Source organism: Gambusia affinis, linkage group LG21 (genome assembly GCF_019740435.1).
Source record: "Gambusia affinis linkage group LG21, SWU_Gaff_1.0, whole genome shotgun sequence".
Taxonomy (NCBI): domain Eukaryota; kingdom Metazoa; phylum Chordata; class Actinopteri; order Cyprinodontiformes; family Poeciliidae; genus Gambusia; species Gambusia affinis.
This window is the reverse complement of record NC_057888.1, coordinates 15,023,810-15,043,650: the sequence shown is the minus strand read 5'-3', so window position 1 is coordinate 15,043,650 and position 19,841 is coordinate 15,023,810. Positions and strand designations below refer to the sequence as shown.

The window sequence follows — 19,841 nt, the reverse complement described above, 5'->3', positions numbered from 1 at the left end:
TAAAAGAAGAACAGCAGCTGAAATAATGTTTTGACCATGGGGTGTTTTATTAGTTCGCTTATTGATGTGTGTTGACAGTGGAGAGATACACCCGCAGCCGAGCCTCGGCTCCTGCTGTCCACATTATTCGATTTCATTTCACAGTCTCTGAGCTAACAAAGGCAGCTTTTCTCTTCAGCTACACAGTGTGCTTGTTCAGTGCAAAGCCCGTGTCAGTGTGAGCTGCATATACACCGTCCTGGCATTCAGCATTTTTATTTATCCTGAGCTCCTCCCGGGGCAGCCTTTGTTATATACAGCTGCTCACCTGACAACAAAACAGGCTCTGTTAACTCAGCACTATTAGATCTGGTGTCCTCCTTTTGGAGGAATCCAGATTGAAATGGAGCCGCAGCTCACATGGGTTGCATGGACATACGAACAGCTTTACGCAATAATAAACTATTGTGATGAAAGCGTTTGCATCGTCCGTATGCCGCTCCCAGTCAGAAACAACAAATCATGGCCGCGAGGTGGCTCAAAGCGCTGTCGATCATGCTCATGTACACCCTTCTCGGTGGTGGATAAAGGTGTGACATCATAACAAGTTTGCTTTGCAAACCTTGTCCATTTGTGCACCTAACTGTCCAGCACCGTCTGACCATTTTTACAGTTAAATCAATTAAATAAAGGCAACATTAGGTTACTAAACATCTGATTTTTTTTGACAAGTCTCATAGGAGTTGACATGCACATAAGTTGCTTTGACATCTGTCATGGTCGCACCTCCTCCTGAACCTATCAGAGGGCTCCAGTGGGTGCCTGAATTATAACTGGGATGATAAATCTGCATTGAAGCACCATTAATGGGGGTGATGTCCTTAACAGGAAGAAGCCCTAGTTCAATGTTCTGCTTAAGGCCCAATAAGACTTCAGGCCAGCCCTGTTTAAATGACAGGCTTGAAGTAATGAATTAGGTTAATTAAGGTTATGGATTGCTAAGTAAAGTTGGGCCAGTAATTCTGTGTTGATTGTTAGAGGGATTTACTTCTTGAGCTGACCTACTTATTCCTTACACCAGATTGCTATCAAATCTAGCTCCAAATCAGAAGGTATAGCTTCTGATTAAGAATGTTAAGAACTCAGAACAGTGGAGAAACCCTTTTTTTTTTTTTTTTTTGTACCAAACAGCTTAGAAATACCACTGGCTTGTTCCCCTTTTAGTTCTCCTGCGTGGGTTATGCAGATTTCAATCAGAGCCAGATTATAGAATGGCAAGCTCACATTGACTTCTCTCGTCTGGATTCCGTGGGCTGCATGTGCAGTGTATAATTCATCAAGTGACTCCCCGTTTATGTTACCCGCATATAAATTAACTTTGGTAATGTGCAGCTCATGAATTTCTAACGACGTGTGTACATGACAACATGACAGATGTGCATCAGTTCTGCTGTCTCTTGCATGTGAGCAGTGAAGGGAAAAAATATTTGGTGTCGCCATCAAAATTGCAAGAAAAATAGAAAATGAAACCGACCAGTGATTTATTGTTAAAATTGTATACAGTAGAGCTGCTACATACTGCTGGGACCATCCAATCATCGCTGGAATCTGTTGATCTGATCTGTGCATTTTGTGGCATCCAAGAATAGAAGAAGTCTGCGAGGGCACGTCTGTGCCTTTAGTGTTCGATGGTAAAAGACTTGACAGAAGCTCCACTGATCCACATAAGAGCAGAAATACTGATTTGATAATCATAGCCAAAGACTGGCTCAGTGGAAGAGTGATAGGGTGACTATTTTAAATGTAATTCTTGAGTTTTCGTGTGCTGTAATTGACACATCTGTATGTGTGAAGTTTATGACTTAAGATTTTTCACTTTTGAATGCGTTCCAGATAAACCAGATAAATCTGCTTGAACTGAAAAGCTTTAGTCATTTGGTAAGACAAGAAGCCCCGTGCTGCCATTTAGACCAATTAGGCTCAAAATCTGCTGTGTTTGGGCCTGTGCCAGAAATTTGGAGCAAAGTCTCTATATGTCAAAGGAAGGCCTTCAAAGGGATTGAGGGGAAAAAAGGACTTGCTGATTCCCCACCGACAAAATATTGCTGAGAAATGGCGACGCTCACGCAGAGACACAGGCGCACCATTTCTGTCACTCTTTTGTCTCTTTTTCTCCTCTGGCTTTTTCTCTGCGGATTGTAGGCAGACAAGTTGATACAAACTCAAAAACCGAGAGCCAAACAATTGATCATAAGAGGAACAAAAAATACACCCTGCAGCCGAGACCTAAAGCACACACACACTCGTGCACGCTCCCACCCATGCCCACACACACACACGCACACATATATACATGCTCAGAAACAAACTACAAAATTCAAAGAACCAGAAAAGTCCAAACTGAGCTGGATTGCACTTGGACTGTATGCAGTTGGATTTTAATTGGAGCTCTTTTCTTTTTCAATAAAGGCTGCATGGGATAACTTCTCTTGTGAACTTGCACAATATAAATAGATTTAGTAGCAGAGAGTTTTAGAGTGTAGTTCACTGCTGCTGCGGGTTTGCTTGTGTGACTTTAGTCCTGATAACCAGACCTGTTCTGCCACGTGAGATGATGGAAGATGTTTTTACAGTGGGGCCTCTGGCTCAGAAAGTTTTTTTTTTATTTTTTGTATCCTAAGGTAGACTGTATATTTTTCTCCATTAGATGAAAATAAAATGATATTGATTTCACAGACACTGCAAGCAAGCCTGGGGATTACTTTTATTGCAGGTGGGCTACCTAATCCGTATCATTACTCTCTGTGGATGGTCAGTATTAGTGTTTCCACAAAAGCTCACTTTTAAACGACAGTAATTTTCACTGTGTGGCTTTTGCCATTTATAAATCCCATTGGGTGCTCGGTCCGAGACTGTTTTAAAGTGATACATTTTGCACCAGCATTTTACTGCACTTGCTCAAGATGTTCGGAGTTGCACACCAGTTCAGAGGAGTGCGTTCTGAGCTGGATGAATATAGTGATCTTTATTCCTACCTTCACGAGCCATTTTTCCATTCAATACCGTGTCTTATCGCTGTGGTAATTAATTACTCTCCACCATATCCTGGCAGTCTGCTTTTTTCTGCAATTTTTTAAAAAAGAATGTGAATGATAAAAACTTTAATTTCCCCTCAAGGATGGTATTTGTTTGAAAAGATGAAATGTCAAACAGTTCTGTTTTCTATTTTTGAGTCACCATAACGGGAACATCTCAAATGGCCCTGGCTTGATGTGACTGTGTTTGTGTAAAAAGTAAACGGGAAATAAAAAATTCTGTTGAAATCAAATCGGTCCTGTTGTCAGAATAAAGCCATCACTACAGTGTTGCTGCAAACGTTTACGAGAGGAAAATAGAACCTTACGGTCAAAAGCGCCTACACTGCATTTGGAGATTGGTCTACAAAGCCTATGACTAAACTACTATTAAAAATGTAACTTTTATTAAAAAAAAAAACATGATTTTTACATATTTCTTAAATCTGTTACTATGTTCTAACAGTAAAATATGAGAAAAATAATCTGTGGGGAAAAAACGGGATTCAAAGCCTCCCTGTGGTCCTACTGCTACCTACAGAAATGCTCTGCCCGCCGTCAGAAACAGCCAATCAGTGCCAGGAGGAGGGACTTAGCACTTTCAATCCTGCTGGCCACATTTCTTAATATTGATTAATTAAAGAGGAGCATTTATGGGATTGTTTACAGTGCACACAATTCATGGTAAGCTTCATTGAGCTTACCACATTACATACATCACAGTCAAGCGTTAGTGATTGGGTAAAAACTTCAGCAGAGATCACGCCTACGGCTCAGGATTCAGACCCTCTCTGTGAGGCAAAGGACTGTTTTATTTATTTATTTATTTTTTACCAGGCTAGTAGATTATCTCTACTCTCCTCAAGCCTAATTTTCTCTAATTGTGTTCTGCAGGAAAATAAATCATGGCATTTTTCTATGCAGTTTTATCTTTGAAGCTTGCGAAAGATAAAACAAAGATCACAAGGTATAATTAAAACATCGATAGTCAAGCGTCTTACTTTGATCTTTTCGAGATTCAGAGGCCTCCACAGCAGGAAAAGCCTAAAACTGTTATGGCAAAAGGGTGAGGTGTAGTTGGCGAGACTGGCAGGCTGGTTTTGAAATATTGTGTATTAAAGTGTTTCAGAGTGTTACATCAGGACCACGACTTTGAGCAGGACACCACTGCAGCCCTGTGTTTGGAGGAATCAATTTCTTTTTGTTCCATGCGACGTGATTTAGATTGGTCGTCGAAGCAAATTTGAAGCGGCGGACGTAGGCACATACGTGTTCTGCCGTGACACGTAACGCTCTGACCACATACAGACAGGTGACGGGGAAGTAAGCGCTCATTTACTTTTTTCTTTCTGTTTTGTATACAGCGTGGGAAGCTGTGCCCTCCTGCTGTGTGGCAAATTGATTTTCCATTTCCTCGTGGGGAAGTCAGACAGTGTTACTTTTTCTCCCATTAGGGCACATTCACTACGACAGCGGGAGGTCAAAGACAGCCGTGGTCTCCTCCCGCTTCTCCAGCAGAGGCCCGCTGCCCTCAGCTGCCCGCCCAGCAGTGGACGCTCTTTGTTAGCTGACTGGTGTGGCTGAACAAGATAGCGCCCAGCTGCGTGTGTAGCTCATGAACATGTTGTTACTGTAGATATGTGACACAAACACACACAGTTACAAAAAAATAAAATAAAATAAAAAAAAACAAAAAAACAAAAGTGAATGTATCCTGGTGCAATCATTTGACAAAAGGCACAATGTGTGTATTGGATGCGCCACAGGACACATTGTGGTTCAGCGGGGTTACCAACAGAGTCTGTGGAGCAAATAAGCTCTGCTTGTTGAGAAACCATGGTAACTATTAGCTCAGTAGCAATTCGGTTACTATGACAGCTGAAGTATCACAAAGCAGAAAGTATTATGCTGTAGTGAGCCAGTAGGAGAATAAGATTAAAACAGCCCTGCTTTTAGTTGAACTTAATTATTTCTTATGGCATATCATATTAGATCATTTATTTATTTTAATCTGTTCATTAATGTTATTTGGACTTCCAGAATCAGCAACATTCATCTTTTTAATGTTGTTTTTACATTACAATTTAATGTTTTAATTTGATCGAAAATGAAATACAAATCCACATTTTATCGTTACTTGTCTTATGTAATTTAGAACCTTAATGTTTTGAGTTCCTGTGGTTTTCGGTTTGTACTTTCTAGGTTTTAATGGTTTCAATGACACTGACCTTTTTTTCTAGCAATTATTTTTATTCTATTGACTGGGTTTAATATTTTCTGGTGTGAATAATTTATTCATTTTTTTAACCTTGATAAAGTACTTGGTATTACTTATATTTTATGAAATGCTTCATAAATAATATAGCTTGCATTGGAAGCAAAATTGGGGAGCAGGACTATAAAGGAACATAAAAAATGCGGATATCCTGCTGTTCTTACAAATATAATCAGTTGAAAAATCTGTTTTTTTCCCCTTTTCTTGTGTAGAGTACAATAAATCCTATGGATTTTCATACTAGACATTGCTAAAAAATTCTTTTTGTCATGGATTCAGTTCAGACAAACTTATTCCCCTTCGTTTCCGTGAAAATAATAATGATCGACACAGGTCTGCTAAAACGGTTTAATGTGACCATTTTATTTCCAAGATTATTAGATGCTCAAACAGCTTTCTGAAAATAAACCCATAATTTTATTTATTTATTTATTTACAGAAAATCTGTTCGTCTGAAATTGATTGCTGACTTGAACTCATTAAACAAATCCACTCTCGTTGGGCTAATTTAGCCAAAAAAACAAACAAAAAAAGTCTGGTTTTAAATATAAGTTTTAGAAATGCTAGTACATAATTGCACCTTTCTATCTTATATTCTTAAAACCCCAACCCTACCAAGCCCCACATTTGTGCCATCTTCATTTGTTTGACTTAATCTTATTATTTTATTGTATTTTGTTACCCAGCTTTTCTGATTTATCTTTTTAGCCCTTCTCTGGCATTTGTAGCAAATTAGCATTTGCTTTGAAGCAACAGAACTCATATTGGAGAGCTCATTCATGTGTTTTGCATTTCTCACTATTCAATAAACCAAATCAAATTAAATAAAGATTTATACAATGTCGGCTTATCTTGCACGGTCTGAGAGTATGAGAGAGAAATCTGAGGTTATTACAGCTCGGCTACAATTGCTTACAATCTTTGAAGCAATTCTGTGGTCAAAGGAAAATCAATAATGCCATTAAATGGCAGTCTACCAGTGTAAAGAAAGGTGATCTGATGCTTTCGACTCAGAGGTACATCGATAGCTGTGTCTTGCATGTATGTTTTATAGAGCAAAAAAACAAAAACAAAAAAATCCACGTGCTTCTTGAACAAAATCTAGCAAAGGATTAATTTAGAAGCCTGAGGATGAACTTATTGTTTAACAAACTCAGTGAGGACGCAGCTGCCAATCACAGATTCCGGTCGAGGTAATGGCATAAGCATACACTCAGCCTTGACATTAGTTGGCAGCTTTAGAGTTCAGTTTAAACAAGATCAATGCCATTTTTGAACTTTCTGGTAGTTATGTGTCCTTAATAACTTCAGTTTCCTTAGTACCAACAGTTTTAATGGCAGAGTCTTTCTAAGTATCGTCACTGACCATTTCCACAGACTAACTTTCTCCAGTGCATTCTAAAGAACACGGTTTGAAAATTTCCAAAAAATCTCTTCCGTCCTCCTCCCCCCCAAAAAACCTCTGCAAGTATAATAGTCTGGACTGCGATTCCCCGACCAGGATAAACGCCACACTGTTTGTCCTGGACCTGAAGCTCTGCCTCACCCAGGGAGGCTGAGAATAGTCTCCTGCCACCTTTTCTATTGGAGAACATGACCCGCTCCTGGGGAGAAAAAGGCTTTATCAAATGCATTGTACAGTAATTCTTACAAGTCTATGAAACGGATAAATAAATTCTGCTGTATGCATCCGAGACACAAAGCTAAAAGTCGTGGCAGCACCCACATGAGCGGACTCGCAAGCAAAGCTCGGATGTTAATTTCATGCTCCTCCAGCTGCTCTGAGCTGAAGTCCGCCTGCTGCTTGTGTTTGATCCCAGTGAGATGCTGTACATCTGTCAAAGGCGGGGAGATCCCACTGGGACCCTGCTGCCTCAGTCGTATCGGCATGATGTCATCCTGCCGTTCACACACCTCTCCCTCCCTTCCTTCCATCTCCTCCTCCTTCCTTTCACTCCCACAAAGCCCAGCACCACGCGTCACTTTCCATTCCCTGTTCCCTTTCCCCTATCCTTCTGTGTACGTATTACACACCGGTACATATATCGTCCTCTGATATTTTATCTTCAGTACAAAGAACTTTTCTGCTTTTTGTAGTAGAAAAAATTCTTCCAGAGCTACCACACCTATTATGGAATCTCTCCCAGCATTGTAGGTAGAAGCATAATTGCATTTTTAAATATAAATCAGTGCCCTCCATTTTTCTCTTTTTTTTTTTTTTTTTCCCCCCATTTGGCTTTGACCAAAACCTACCCACAGTGATATTGGCACTAAATCCACAGCCTTAATGCTTTTGGAAATATAGTTCAGCTTACATTTGGTAAGTTAATTAGGTTGTTAAGGCAAACAGGAAGCACCACATCAGATAGAAAGAACTAAAATGTTTAAATAATAGAAAGCAACGGTAAGTAGCTAGAAATGATTGCATAGTAATAATAATTACTTTACAGAAACAAGTAGTAACAAGCTTAGCTAGCAACATAATAAAAGAACTTTGTGTGTCTGAAATAAATGTGCGAGTGCGTATATGCGCACATTGTTCAGACATGTGCATCAGGTGTGTGTTTGTGACAGAAATGCTGCTGCGCTGGCATTTCTGTTCTAATGTTGTCCCATTCTCCGTCTTATCAGGCGCTAAACACGTTCTTCCAGACCAGTGCGAGAGCAAAGAGTGTGTGTGGGTGTGTGTGCCCGTCTGGGTGAAACACGTTCAGCCATAATTGTGACTGTCTGGCGATGCTCGAATAGGTGTGTGCGCAACATTATGCGCAAGTATGTTTGTGTGTGTGTAAGGAGCGTGAAATAGAGGGAGATGGGACGGGAGACGAAGAGAGGAGAAGAGGAGAGAGAGAAAGATAAAGGCATTTAGTGCAAATTCTCTTTGGATCCAAAGCCCCTGGGTGGCACAGAGGAGTTTCACAGTGTTAATCTCTGTGTAATAACTGAATCACAGTGAAAACAATGGAGCACTCTGTCCTTATTCGGAAGCCAAAAGGCCTTGGGGCAGCTGGTTAGTCTGTCTAAGTGTGTGGGGGAACAAAAAAACAAAAAAAGAAAGAAAGAAAATGAAGCTGTGTGCATGTGCATTTGTAAATACATGTGCTTGATTAAAAATTGGCAACCACAGACAAAACTCTTTGTCTGGCCAAGTGAGCAATGTTCCAAGTGTGACTTTCTGGGAAGCTGTGTTAAATCCAGGCTGTGTTTTTCAGTAATCACAGCAGTTTTCCTCTTACCGTCTTTCCAGACAATTGTTCAAGGTGTGATCATGCTCATTGAAGGCGTGGTTTTGTGTGTGTGTGTGTGACACAGCGGCTGACATGTCCACAGAAGCCAAAAGTAAAGCATCTTGATTCTGAGTGTTTTTGCAGCAACAGCCCAGCTATTATCAACATAATCCAATCAAAGGAAGAATAAAAAACGTTAGCCTACCAACCTGAAAATCGAGACTGACACAACATGACGCCCCCCGCTGATGACCCGAGTATATTACAGTTAAGAATAACCATTTCAAGTTTTCCTCGTGTTTCCCAACAGTTACAAATACATTTCCAAGAGGAAAAATCAGTAAAAAGAGAGACAGAAACAGAATAAAATATAATGATGGCTGTAGTAACATAATAAAATATATATTATAAAAAAGTTAAATGGACATCAATAGTTTTGCAAAATATTTTAGACTAACCTGCCATTCACATTGCCAACTTGGACATAACTCTTATTTTAACAGATCAAGAAAGTTAGCATTTTTGGTTAATCTTTTGTAGATTCACCTTTGCAATATGTTTCTGATAAGGTTCAGCTGGACTGAGAAATACAGACTGTAGAGGCCACTGAAGTACAGTCATTTCACTGACTATACACCAGCTTGAGATTACTGGAGATTTGTGACATTGTGCATTATCCTGTATAATACCAATGATGACTGTTATGCACGATGGTCAGTATAACCATGGTTATGGTTCTCAACAGGAAACACACGTTTGGGATAAGTCTCTGCTTTCAGCGTAAAGCTTCGAGTATCTTGATGCTTTGCTCATGAGTGAAGATGGAATGGTTATGGACAGGGGGGTTGTAGGCTTGGTAATTGAGCCTCTTGTGGCAAATAAATATCTGCAGTGACAAGAGAGCTTCTAAATTTACATAATCAAGTCTGTGAAAGCTGATTATATGAAATTATTTGCTTTATATAAAATTGCTAAAACATTGAAACTGCTTGCAATCAAACCCTTCTTATAAGACCTGATCAACTTGTCTTTTTTTTTTCTTTTCTGTTTTCTTTTTACTGGTATTTCAGTGAGTTACTTCTGAAAATCAGATGTATGTCTTCCAGGTTAGAACGCCTCCTATCGCCAAAATCTTTAGCGCCCTCTACAGATTCTCAATCAGATTTATTCAGTTCAACTTTCAGTCGGAAGAAAGAGTCTGATAAACTTAAAATTTGACGCTTCAGTCATTTGGTTTAGTTCGAGGGTATAGTTAACAAAAGAAAACATCATCTACACACAAAAAATTGAGAATCTACCGTGGGTCTGTGCTTTTAGGATGAGGTTGGACGTTCAATTACAACAGTCAAATCAAGTTAAGGAGCTAACGAATGCTTTGTGTCACAGAGGTGTGCATCTGTGTGCCTGCTAGAGCTGCCATCTAGTATAAATTATGGATGCATTAACTGTCAAGACTGTGAGAGATGGCCATCTTGATGTCCACGCTTCCAATCTTACCTTTTCGGGTCGGGGGGGGGGGAATATTCTGTCATGCCGCCTCACAGCAACTGTGGTTTTATACATCCCATGTTTTACTTCTGGTGAGTTTTATAGCCAAGGGAGGCCACTACTCTGGATGGGAGTAGTAAATTTTTATATTGCGGTAAGCTGTGGGAGCACCATAAACAGGAAATGGTCACAGAGGAGGGAGTAGAAACGGTATGGTCAGCGTCTGAGTCAATGTCCGAGCAGATGTGCGCTCACGGTCTTGTTTGAGGTTGACCGTGTTACTTGGATGTGGTCTTGATCAAATTAATCAAAAGCATTAAGTCACTACTGTTTTAATTTATTAAAAGCATGCCATTTTGCTCTTGAATGTGTCTCTGCAGACGTGTATTTTTTGCACAAAATTATGCAATTAGTTGCCTATATTAGTTGCTGGCATGAGAGTATCAACAGCATCGTAGGGTTTGATTTACAGAGACGTTTGAATTAAAATCTGCAGTTGAATGCCTATCGACTATTTTTCTCCAAGAGCTTGTCTTGTGTTTAAATTGGCAAGATTTTTTTTTTTTCAGAAAGGCACTAATGAGGTTTTTCCTGGTCAACACCAATTTTTAACATCTGTATTTATTGATTTCTTTATCTTTTTGTAGGACTACAAGCGAAGAAATGTCCAACCCTTTTTTAAAAGGATTTTATGGATTCCAATCTAATGGAAATTCTTAGTCTCCATTCCGTTCTGCATAGGACACAAACATCAGATTTCTCTGAACACTCATCAGCAGTAATCGAAAATTAAAATTGACAGATTAATTGTTGCATCCTTAACCTGTCTCTTTGTGTGTGGATTTAACTCACATGGTAACTGACCATGACTCCTTTCCATTGTTGTGTTTTTTTTTTCTGTTCTTTTTTTTACCCTGCTCTTATTTATAGTTTCACCCTATTTTCTCTATATCTATCCACCTTTTTGACAGAACTGACCTGTCACTTTTGATCTCTTTCCTTTTTGAGCGGCTGCTCTAAAATCACTTTGGGGTATCTAAAGGATACAGGAGGAAAATTAAAGTCTCTTGCTTTTTTGGTGCATGTCACAGTTGCCAGTGGCATCTGAGAATTTGTTTCATGTTTACAATAGTATGTGAAAGTAATAATAGTAAGAAAAAAATCAAACAAACAAAAAGGAAAAACAAACAACATTCAAATAGAAAATGACCACCTGTTTCTCTTTTACAGATGTATCTTCCTTCTCATTTTGTCGCTGTCACAGAGTTTTATTAGATCACAAGCCGACTCATGTCTGCTGTCTTAGAGATAACGGCCAGGTAAATGTTGCTCCTTATTCCCTTTGAATGTCACTCATATCTCGACATGCAGGAAAGCACATAATGAAAGTTATGGTCAAGGTTATCAAATGGACCCCACCGTGTTGCTCTTTGCTCCCCTTCTGAGTCCTCCTTCACCCAGTTTCACCTTTCCTCTCCTCTGTGTGTCCACGTTTTTGTTTTCTTTTAAGATAAAAGGTATTGATGCTGGTTTTAGAATCGCTTTCTAAAACTGCTCTCTCCATCTGCACACGGTTGCTCTGAATGCATGTCGTCTTTGGCTTTAGCAGATTAGGGGGCTCTGCAAAAGTCACCTGAACGATAACGTCGCATAGATGAGAGAGGAATGACTGAAGGATAATGCATTCTGACACTTCATGAATAATACAATGCACAATGATTGTGCAGTTCACCCTGAGAAGTAGACATTTCTCTACAGTGAATACAGTAAATAAATTGACATGTTCAATCCCCTTGCAATTGACCGTAATTGACCCGCTTTGTTCGTGTGGAAAGAAAGTTTTTCTTCATCTGAGGTTTTTCTTTACAATTTGCTCGTGCTTTTTCAAAGACCTCTTTGCTTTTGTTCCCCCTTAAGGTGGAATAAAATCGTATTAGGGAGAAAACAAATCAAAGGGATAGAGAAACTCTAACAGAGTAAAAACACACAAACAAAAAAGAAGCAAAGTCTTTTTCAGCACCATGGACAGCTACCTGATGCAACAAACCTTAAAATCAAAGGCTTTGCCTTTCTAAATCCATCTCCTTTCCTCTAATAAGCCAGCTAAAAGCTCATGTCTTTAAAAAATGTAAAATAGGACAACACTGACGCAGCAAACAAATAACTAAGTTGGTTTTTAGGTGTGCTTCCCACAGCAACAAAACAATATTCTCAGTCACATTAGCAAAGGTTTGTGAACAGCACTCAATTTTTTCATTTTGACGTCTGAATGCTGATGCATAATTTTTTCCATTAGCACCTGCTTGATAATTATGTATTAAGACAAAGGCATTATTGTAATATTTTATTATTTCTTTATACAAAAGTGATTTGTGTTTATTTCTAACAGGCTAGACTCATAATTAGGAAATTAAAAGACCATGTTTCTGAATGTTGTTCAACATCTAAGCCAAAAAAAAAAAAACACACTGAGGAAAATCATTTTTCGGATGTCACACAGTTTGTCAACATTGCAACATACAGTGAAGGACAATATGAAACATCAAGATTTTTTGGGGTTATGTCTTTATTACAGTCCTGGAGGGACCATGTCGTCTTTGTGGGAAACTTTAAAGAAATGAGGATGAAAACATATATAAAAGTTCTTTAACTTTAGGAACTGCATAAGACATAAATAGTAGTTTGTGAAAAGTTTCATAAAGTTACAGTATATCTAATTCATCTGAAAATATTCATCTCTTTAAAAACACTATAAAATGCAGAATGCTTTGTGGTTTTCTTATAGAATGATGCTTTTTAGCCCGATGAGGCGCGTCCCCTCAGGAAGGTGTCTATAGAAATCTGTCAGAGAATGAGCGGACTGGGAAAACAGAATTTCACTCACTGAAATATTTTATCACAGTTGCAGGAGCAATAAAATATAAATATTGTTTATATGGGTGGTTGCTAAACTGAGTTTGTTTTTTGTTTTTTTGCGCATTTGTGTGTGTGGATTTAGATTTCTGTTTAATATTTATGGGATATTGTGTGTCCCTCCCCCCTGTGACAACTGAAAAAAATAATAAAAATGGTGGTTTTATTTTCACCAAGTGTGAAAATGTTTAAAGGAATATGGATGCTTTGTCAAGGCACTGTGCAAGACATCTCAATAAATGGAAAAAAAAAATATATAATAACATCATTCAAATTTATGTTTAAATATAATCTCCCACACATACACACTTTGTTAGTTCTGAATGTCATTGATGCATGTAACTTTCACAGCCTTCATCACCTTCCCAAAGATTCTCTCTCATTTTTTTTTTTAAGAAAGCCACTAAAAGGTATCAAACTGTCAAAAGAGATTATGGCATGAATGTTACTGCTCTGACATATCAGAAAAAAAAAGTATAATAGTGATTGATTTCTATTTTTTCCCCGACAATCACTGTTAGTTTCTCCATTGTTTCCGGTCTCATTCTCATCCCCTGTCTGCTGTTTAAAGTATAGTTCTTATCCTCTTTAGTGCTCGGACTCTCCTGCTCAGTCATTTATCCATTAGCTACGCCCACGTTCTCCCAGAAAGAGCTGCAGGAGGCTGGAGATGAGATTTTAGCAGAACCTGAGTGAGAGTCGGGCAACTCCCTGAGCCATGCTGCCGGCACATCAGCAAGCTTTCCCATCGATAGGCAATTTTCTGCGCGCTGTTTAATCCGATTCGTCTTTATTGTTGAGAGAGTTGAGTTTCTACAACTTCCTGTGTCTCACACCCTTGATTTGAAAAGCGAGAGTGAAATTTCTGGCAAACTGGCTCCCTGCTGACAGCTGCAGCTCTGGGAAGTGACAGCATCATTTTAGACGTGTTAATGAGCCCACGAATATAATAGGTTGTCAGTAAATTTGATGAAACTACTTTAGTTTCTTGATTTTTATTTATTTATTTTTTTAAATAAACAAATGCAACAACAAGGTGTTGTTGCATTTGTTATCACCAGTGGTAATACTGGTCTTTGCTAAAATATGCTGTCATCAACAGCTTCAGTTACTTTTAAAGTCCAGAGAATCACCGGCAAGAGTTTTTTATTTATATTTGATTTGGTGTTATTTATTGCTTAGTACTTTGCTTACTTAAGTTTCAATTGTGATGAGAATTAGGGAACAACTGATTAGTATTGACCTACATCCTGTCTACATTTGATATGGTTTGGAACATTGTGGTTAAGAAGCAACAATCAAGGCAGTGTGAGTCATTCATATCCAGTTGTCAAATAATTCTGTCCTGTACACATAAGGATTATATACATGGGTTGTTCTGCTACCATTTTAAATGACAAGAAGGCTTCCTATATCCAATTTTTTTTGCCTTTCTGGCTTATTAACCTCAGTTAAAAAAAAAGAAAAAATAAAAGGTCTAAAATGAACAATTTCAGAAGTTGGAAACTCAAAAGCAGCATTATTTCACTCTTGTTTCCTTCGGTTCTTGCACTGTTAAGAGTAGAGACTTCTGACTCTTTATGCATATGGTTTCTTTTGCCTTCAAACCCACCACCAATCTAGGTCAACCATTGCACTGCTTCCCAGCTGTCTGACTGAAGTCGGTCCATATGTGTGTATTGGCATGCACAGCACTCCAGGCTGCAAGCACAACAATCTGCACAAGACCTTCATATATTTCTCTCCTTTATTGAAACCAATTGCATATTCATATTTTCAAGAGAAGACGTTGAAATAGCTGGTGTTCTTTGGTTAACACGGAGATAAATATGACAGAAATGCTAAAGCAGGAATGGTTAGGGGGTATTGATTGAAAGAATCAATGTTACTGTCTCTGTTGACTGCTTTGCACTGGGATTTCTTTCAAAGCCTGTGAAACAGGCCTCAGGCATCAGATCGCAGATGTCTGTGACCAGCCTCCCGAATCCAGTCTCCTGCAGGAGACTGGGGCTACACCCATCTCTCCCTCATCTTGTGCTTTTTACACCTTTTATAGATCTTTGATTTTTATTTATTTATTTATTTTTTCTCTCCAAGAATGATTTTTCATTTAAAATAAATAATATTAAAATTTATCCAACCACAACAGAGTGCTGAGTTACAAATATTGGGGTTACAGTATTATTTTCACACAACTAAATATGTTTAGTTCCTTGGACACATTAACCGAAGCCAACGTACCAATAAAACAATAGGATACATGAAGTGTTTTTTCAACCATAATTGCACTGATGTAAAATCATTACATATTTAGTTTGAATATCAAGCTGAGTTAAGGCGTCTCTCCAATGGAACAATATTCTATCCAATCTATAACAAAGTACCAGGTCAGATTTTTTTTTTCTTTCTCAGCATCATAGCAGTTTCTAACAAATTTCACAACAAAACATGTCATGCATGTTTGTCGATGTGCATTTGTGTCATGAATGCACCATGCACTTTCCCTGGCTCCCAGCTCTGCTAACCGAATTATACATTATTCAGAGATTCATATTAGATGTTTCATGGAGGTAAATTAGAGCTATCAATCATCCTAGACAATCATGTGCGCTACACTTTGGGAATAATTCTTGAATGGCAGAGCAGCCTGTGGAAGACAGAAATGATTGGCTGGGGAAATTGGGTATGAAAATTATCATTATTATTTCTTCATTTTCTAAGCTTTGCTTCAATTCTGCTGACATTAACATTATTAGCCATATGTTTGGAATAAATGAAATGCAGGCACCTGAGGATCCCGGGTTGGTGCACGTACTGAGCAACAATTTATTCCAAACTCTTAATCTAACATTTCTGCCAAAATCTACCTGACGCGTATATCATTTTCAACTTTTACAATTGAAGAAAGCATTATATATGAGTCACCATTTAATAATATGTCAGCGGGCCTGATAGCAATCAGGTTGTGCTTAAAATTCCAGTCAAATTTGCAGACTGGCATTTAGGAGAGTGGAAAGAAAGCATACTTCTCAGCTGTGGCATGTAAAACCTGCCTAATGTTAAAGTTTAATACTGTAAATAATAATAGTGTAAATCTATATTTGTGTGCAATTTACTGTTTATAGCTTTCCTTAATCCTCAAATCCTTCAAGGTCAATAAGCCCCCTTGAGGAAGTATTATTTTTCAAAGAGTAGCTTTGTGTCATCCCTAATGTGAACAAATAGCTGTGTTGCAGGCAGCCATTATTAAAAGAAATTGTCTTTGAAATTTGTCACAGCATATTAGCTCGTTTTAGACCTCCTTCTAAACACTTCAAAGTGATATTAAGTGTGTGTGCAGGGACGTTATTTCGTTTGTTTTCCTAAAGCTTTTACAAGGAGCGTTTTGCGCGGAAACGACAAATGGGGTCATTTATAAAAAAAAAAAAAAGAAAAAGAAAAGCCCAATAATTAGTGTAAAGTAGTCAGAGTCTAAATGACATTAAACTATAGAAAGCCATAATATTTGCATTTATGTTGCTAATTACAGAGCGGCTGACATGATAAACCTCAATCCTTGTAATGTGTATGAGACAAACCTGACTGATATTTTCTTGAACATGAAAATGTTTGCCTTCTCTCACCTAAATAGCTTTTACTCTTCCAAGCAAATATTTCTGCACAGAAAAAAAAAAAAAGACAATCTCTTTCTATACTTCTAAGCAGCTATTTAACAAATTCTTTGCCTGGCCGCATTGAGATATTTAATAATTACATTTATGTTTAAGATATGGCATATTTTAAATGCTCAAATTTCCTGACATGGTCTAATTCCCTATTCACTATTTAAAGTGAATAGGGAATTTATTAGTTCTTTGACAAAGAACTAATAAAAAATGCATACAAGAGGGGGGAAGAAAGAAAAATCAAAGCCCCTTTAATGCAATTGCTAGTCCGTTATTGTTATGTAATATTTCATCAATATGATATTCAGCCTATATTTTTATGAATGGTATTTGTTTATTAACAAATAATAAACAATTCACTATTTAAAGTGAATAGGGAATTAAGATATTCTTAACATTTGTCTCACTTTTGTGAATACTGATGTTTTGTCCTATGCTTGACCTTTAAACAATCTACTTGCCCATGAGGTAATGCATTTTTACCAATACTGATTTGTTCTCTTACCAGTGTGCAACAACACATTTATTTTTATTATTATTATTTTGCAATCGTTGTAGTTCACCATGTTACCAGAGGAACTCAAACAGGAAATTGGTGGGTGATGCAGACATTTTAAGCATCCTGAGGAATTAGGAGCATTACCATTGTTTGCTGTGGATGAACTTGAACCAGCGGGACTAAAGCATGCTACTGTTGTGTGGATAACTGAATGCATTTGGGGATTGTTCTTGACAATCTTTATTCTTTTGATTAAGATTTTTATTTACCAACTAACAGATTAGCCGCATTAGATGAGGAAATTGAGCGTTGAAGTGAGAGAATGAGAAAGATTTCAGGGTTTGCTTGAAGATTTTGTGTTTTAACAGATAAGTTACAGGAGGAGGGCGACCTTTCACATGCTAGGTCTGGATAATCCTTTTTTTGAAAACTTTCAAGCAGCTTCCCTCAGGCAATCAGCCTAAAGTGCTTGCAGTGAAGACCAAGAGAGACAGAGTTTATTTAGTATCTGCTTCTACTGTTATGTCTAATGGCATGAAATCTTGATATGTGCCGCTTATACCACCGAGGACTGAACCTCATGTTTGCTGGAACAGACCGTTTCGTTTTTGTTTTTTTTTCCCTTCCTTATTGGTAGATTTTATCTATTGTATTAGTGTGCTGCAAATGTAGTGAAATGACTTGAACTTTTAAACATTATATCGTCTCATAGCCGCAACCCTCAATAGATGTCATTGTGATTTTAAGTTTCAACAAAATGAAAACCTCCATAATAGGGAAGTGGAGGTACATAAAACAAAATCTGAAAAGTTTGGCATGCGTATTCAGCCTTCTCTCCTCTGATACTCTTAAATACAACCCAGTAAGCGGGGGTTAAGTTATAAAACATACTCCAACTTTTGCAGAGTATTTTTTTAATTTTTTTTCATCCAGTATGTAGCTAAATACCAGTAAACCCCACTCAAGTCAGTAGACGTAGTGACACAAAATGTGAAGGAATTACAAGGTTGTCGAAGGTTTCTGCATGCAGCTATGTCTGTTTTCAGGTTTTTAATAGCTAACCCGCTTAATCATAAAGCATTGGAAAAAGAGAATAATACTGGTAACATCATGGTTGCTATTGGTAACTGTCTCCTAATTTATAAATGAGTGTAATTTGTGGTGGATGATTTTCTGTGACACAACAAATTCAGCACTGCTCTGTGCTGAATGTGCTGCTCTGTGGTGCCAGTGGTCCTGGAGCACCACTGGCACCACCTTAATTAGTATTAATTACGCACAGGTGTTGCAGTCTTCATACACAGTCAGGCTAAACGGGTGTTAGCCTACATTAGTCCTTGCAACAGCTATACCCCCTTTTGCTACTTATGGAGTTGGTGAATGTGCTTCAGCTCTCCCTTTAAGTTTAAGTGACGGATACATTTGGCTTTAAAAGACAGAATAACAACAAAGGTAAGCACGGTAAGAGTCATAAGTCTTAAAAAAAAAAAAAGATTGTCATGTTAAATTGTTTTTTAATTGACATTGTTTACTCTAGTATGTTTTTCCCTTTAGAAATGCAAATTAAAAAGAAAAGTAAGACATTTTAACCAAACCACAGTACACAAAATAAAATGTTGTTGTTTCCTCGGTTTGCGCAATAGGTCTACTTGTCGCCAAAGAATTCATGCAATGTTATTACATTCCCTAATCCAAAGGCTTTATTGCTTATGTTACAGGAATCATATTGTTTTTGTATTGCGTTTAATTACTTTGAAAACTCGAGTAAATGAAAACCGAGCATGGATGGAATAGATTTGACAAAGAACTAATAAAAAATGCATACAAGAGGGGGGAAGAAAAAAAAAAATCAAAGCCCCTTTAATGCAATTGCTAGTTCTTTTGGAAAGACGCAGCTTTGAGCTTAGGTCAGACACACAGGTCTCCAAACTCAGAGTATGAGTGACCTCTTTGTACCTTTGAATTATCATGAAGGCATTTTGACCAGTCTATATTTCTTTATTCTTTTATGCAGATTCAAAAGGTTAAAGCAAGCCAAATGCCTGAATATAATATGAATATCCAACTCTACTCGTGTCTGTAGATATTCACTGGCTATCTTTGAAACCCAGGTTTGATCATTTATCAGCTGTTTTCAACGAGGCATTTTGTAAATGCATATTTTGATCTTTTATTAAATGTGAATATGCTTTCTAGCAGTTGTGGAGTCCAACATTAATTCATAGCGCAACAGAAACTGCTAGAAACATTTGCTTTGAAAAGTTTGCATGTTCCTTTTATTTGTGGAGGTATTTTTGAAAAATACATGCATGATGTGGGGAAGTGTAGTCAAATGGTCAAAACAGATAAATAGGAGCATCAGCCACCTGTTCCAGATTCTTTTGGCGAAATTTATTGTTCACCATTTATTTTAGGCTCTGAACACCTGAAATCATACTGGTCTTCTACCAGATGCGCAACACAGGTGCACTTCATTAGACCATACCATAGTAGAACAGCTCAAACCAAACAACACAATCTAACTGAACAGAAAAACAGGAATAAGATCATTATTTACAGATTCATCTACATGACTGAATGGTCTGCAACCCTCCCCCCAAAAAAAACAAACAAACAAAAAAAACATCTAATATAGGGCAACTCAAAAGATTACTTTAAATGAAACGAACAAACAAACAAACAAACAATCAACAGATAAAAGAAAACCCTTCATTTGGTACA

At 37.9% G+C, this 19,841-nt stretch overlaps 1 protein-coding gene across 10 annotated transcripts in view; it reads left to right on the top strand.

Moving 5' to 3' along the window:
• Positions 1-19,841, top strand: part of ctnnd2a (catenin (cadherin-associated protein), delta 2a) — a 219,618-nt gene that overhangs the window by 10,568 nt on the left and 189,209 nt on the right. For 2 of the 10 annotated variants that reach the window (XM_044104678.1, XM_044104677.1), the window contains exon 1: positions 18,362-18,572. The exons of 1 other annotated variant lie outside the window; for it this stretch is intronic. The gene's annotated coding sequence lies outside the window, so the exon portion shown is untranslated. Of the gene's footprint in view, positions 1-18,355; positions 18,582-19,841 lie in introns of those variants that run through there. 7 more of the 10 variants (XM_044104679.1, XM_044104671.1, XM_044104676.1 and 4 more) reach the window with 6 other exon arrangements.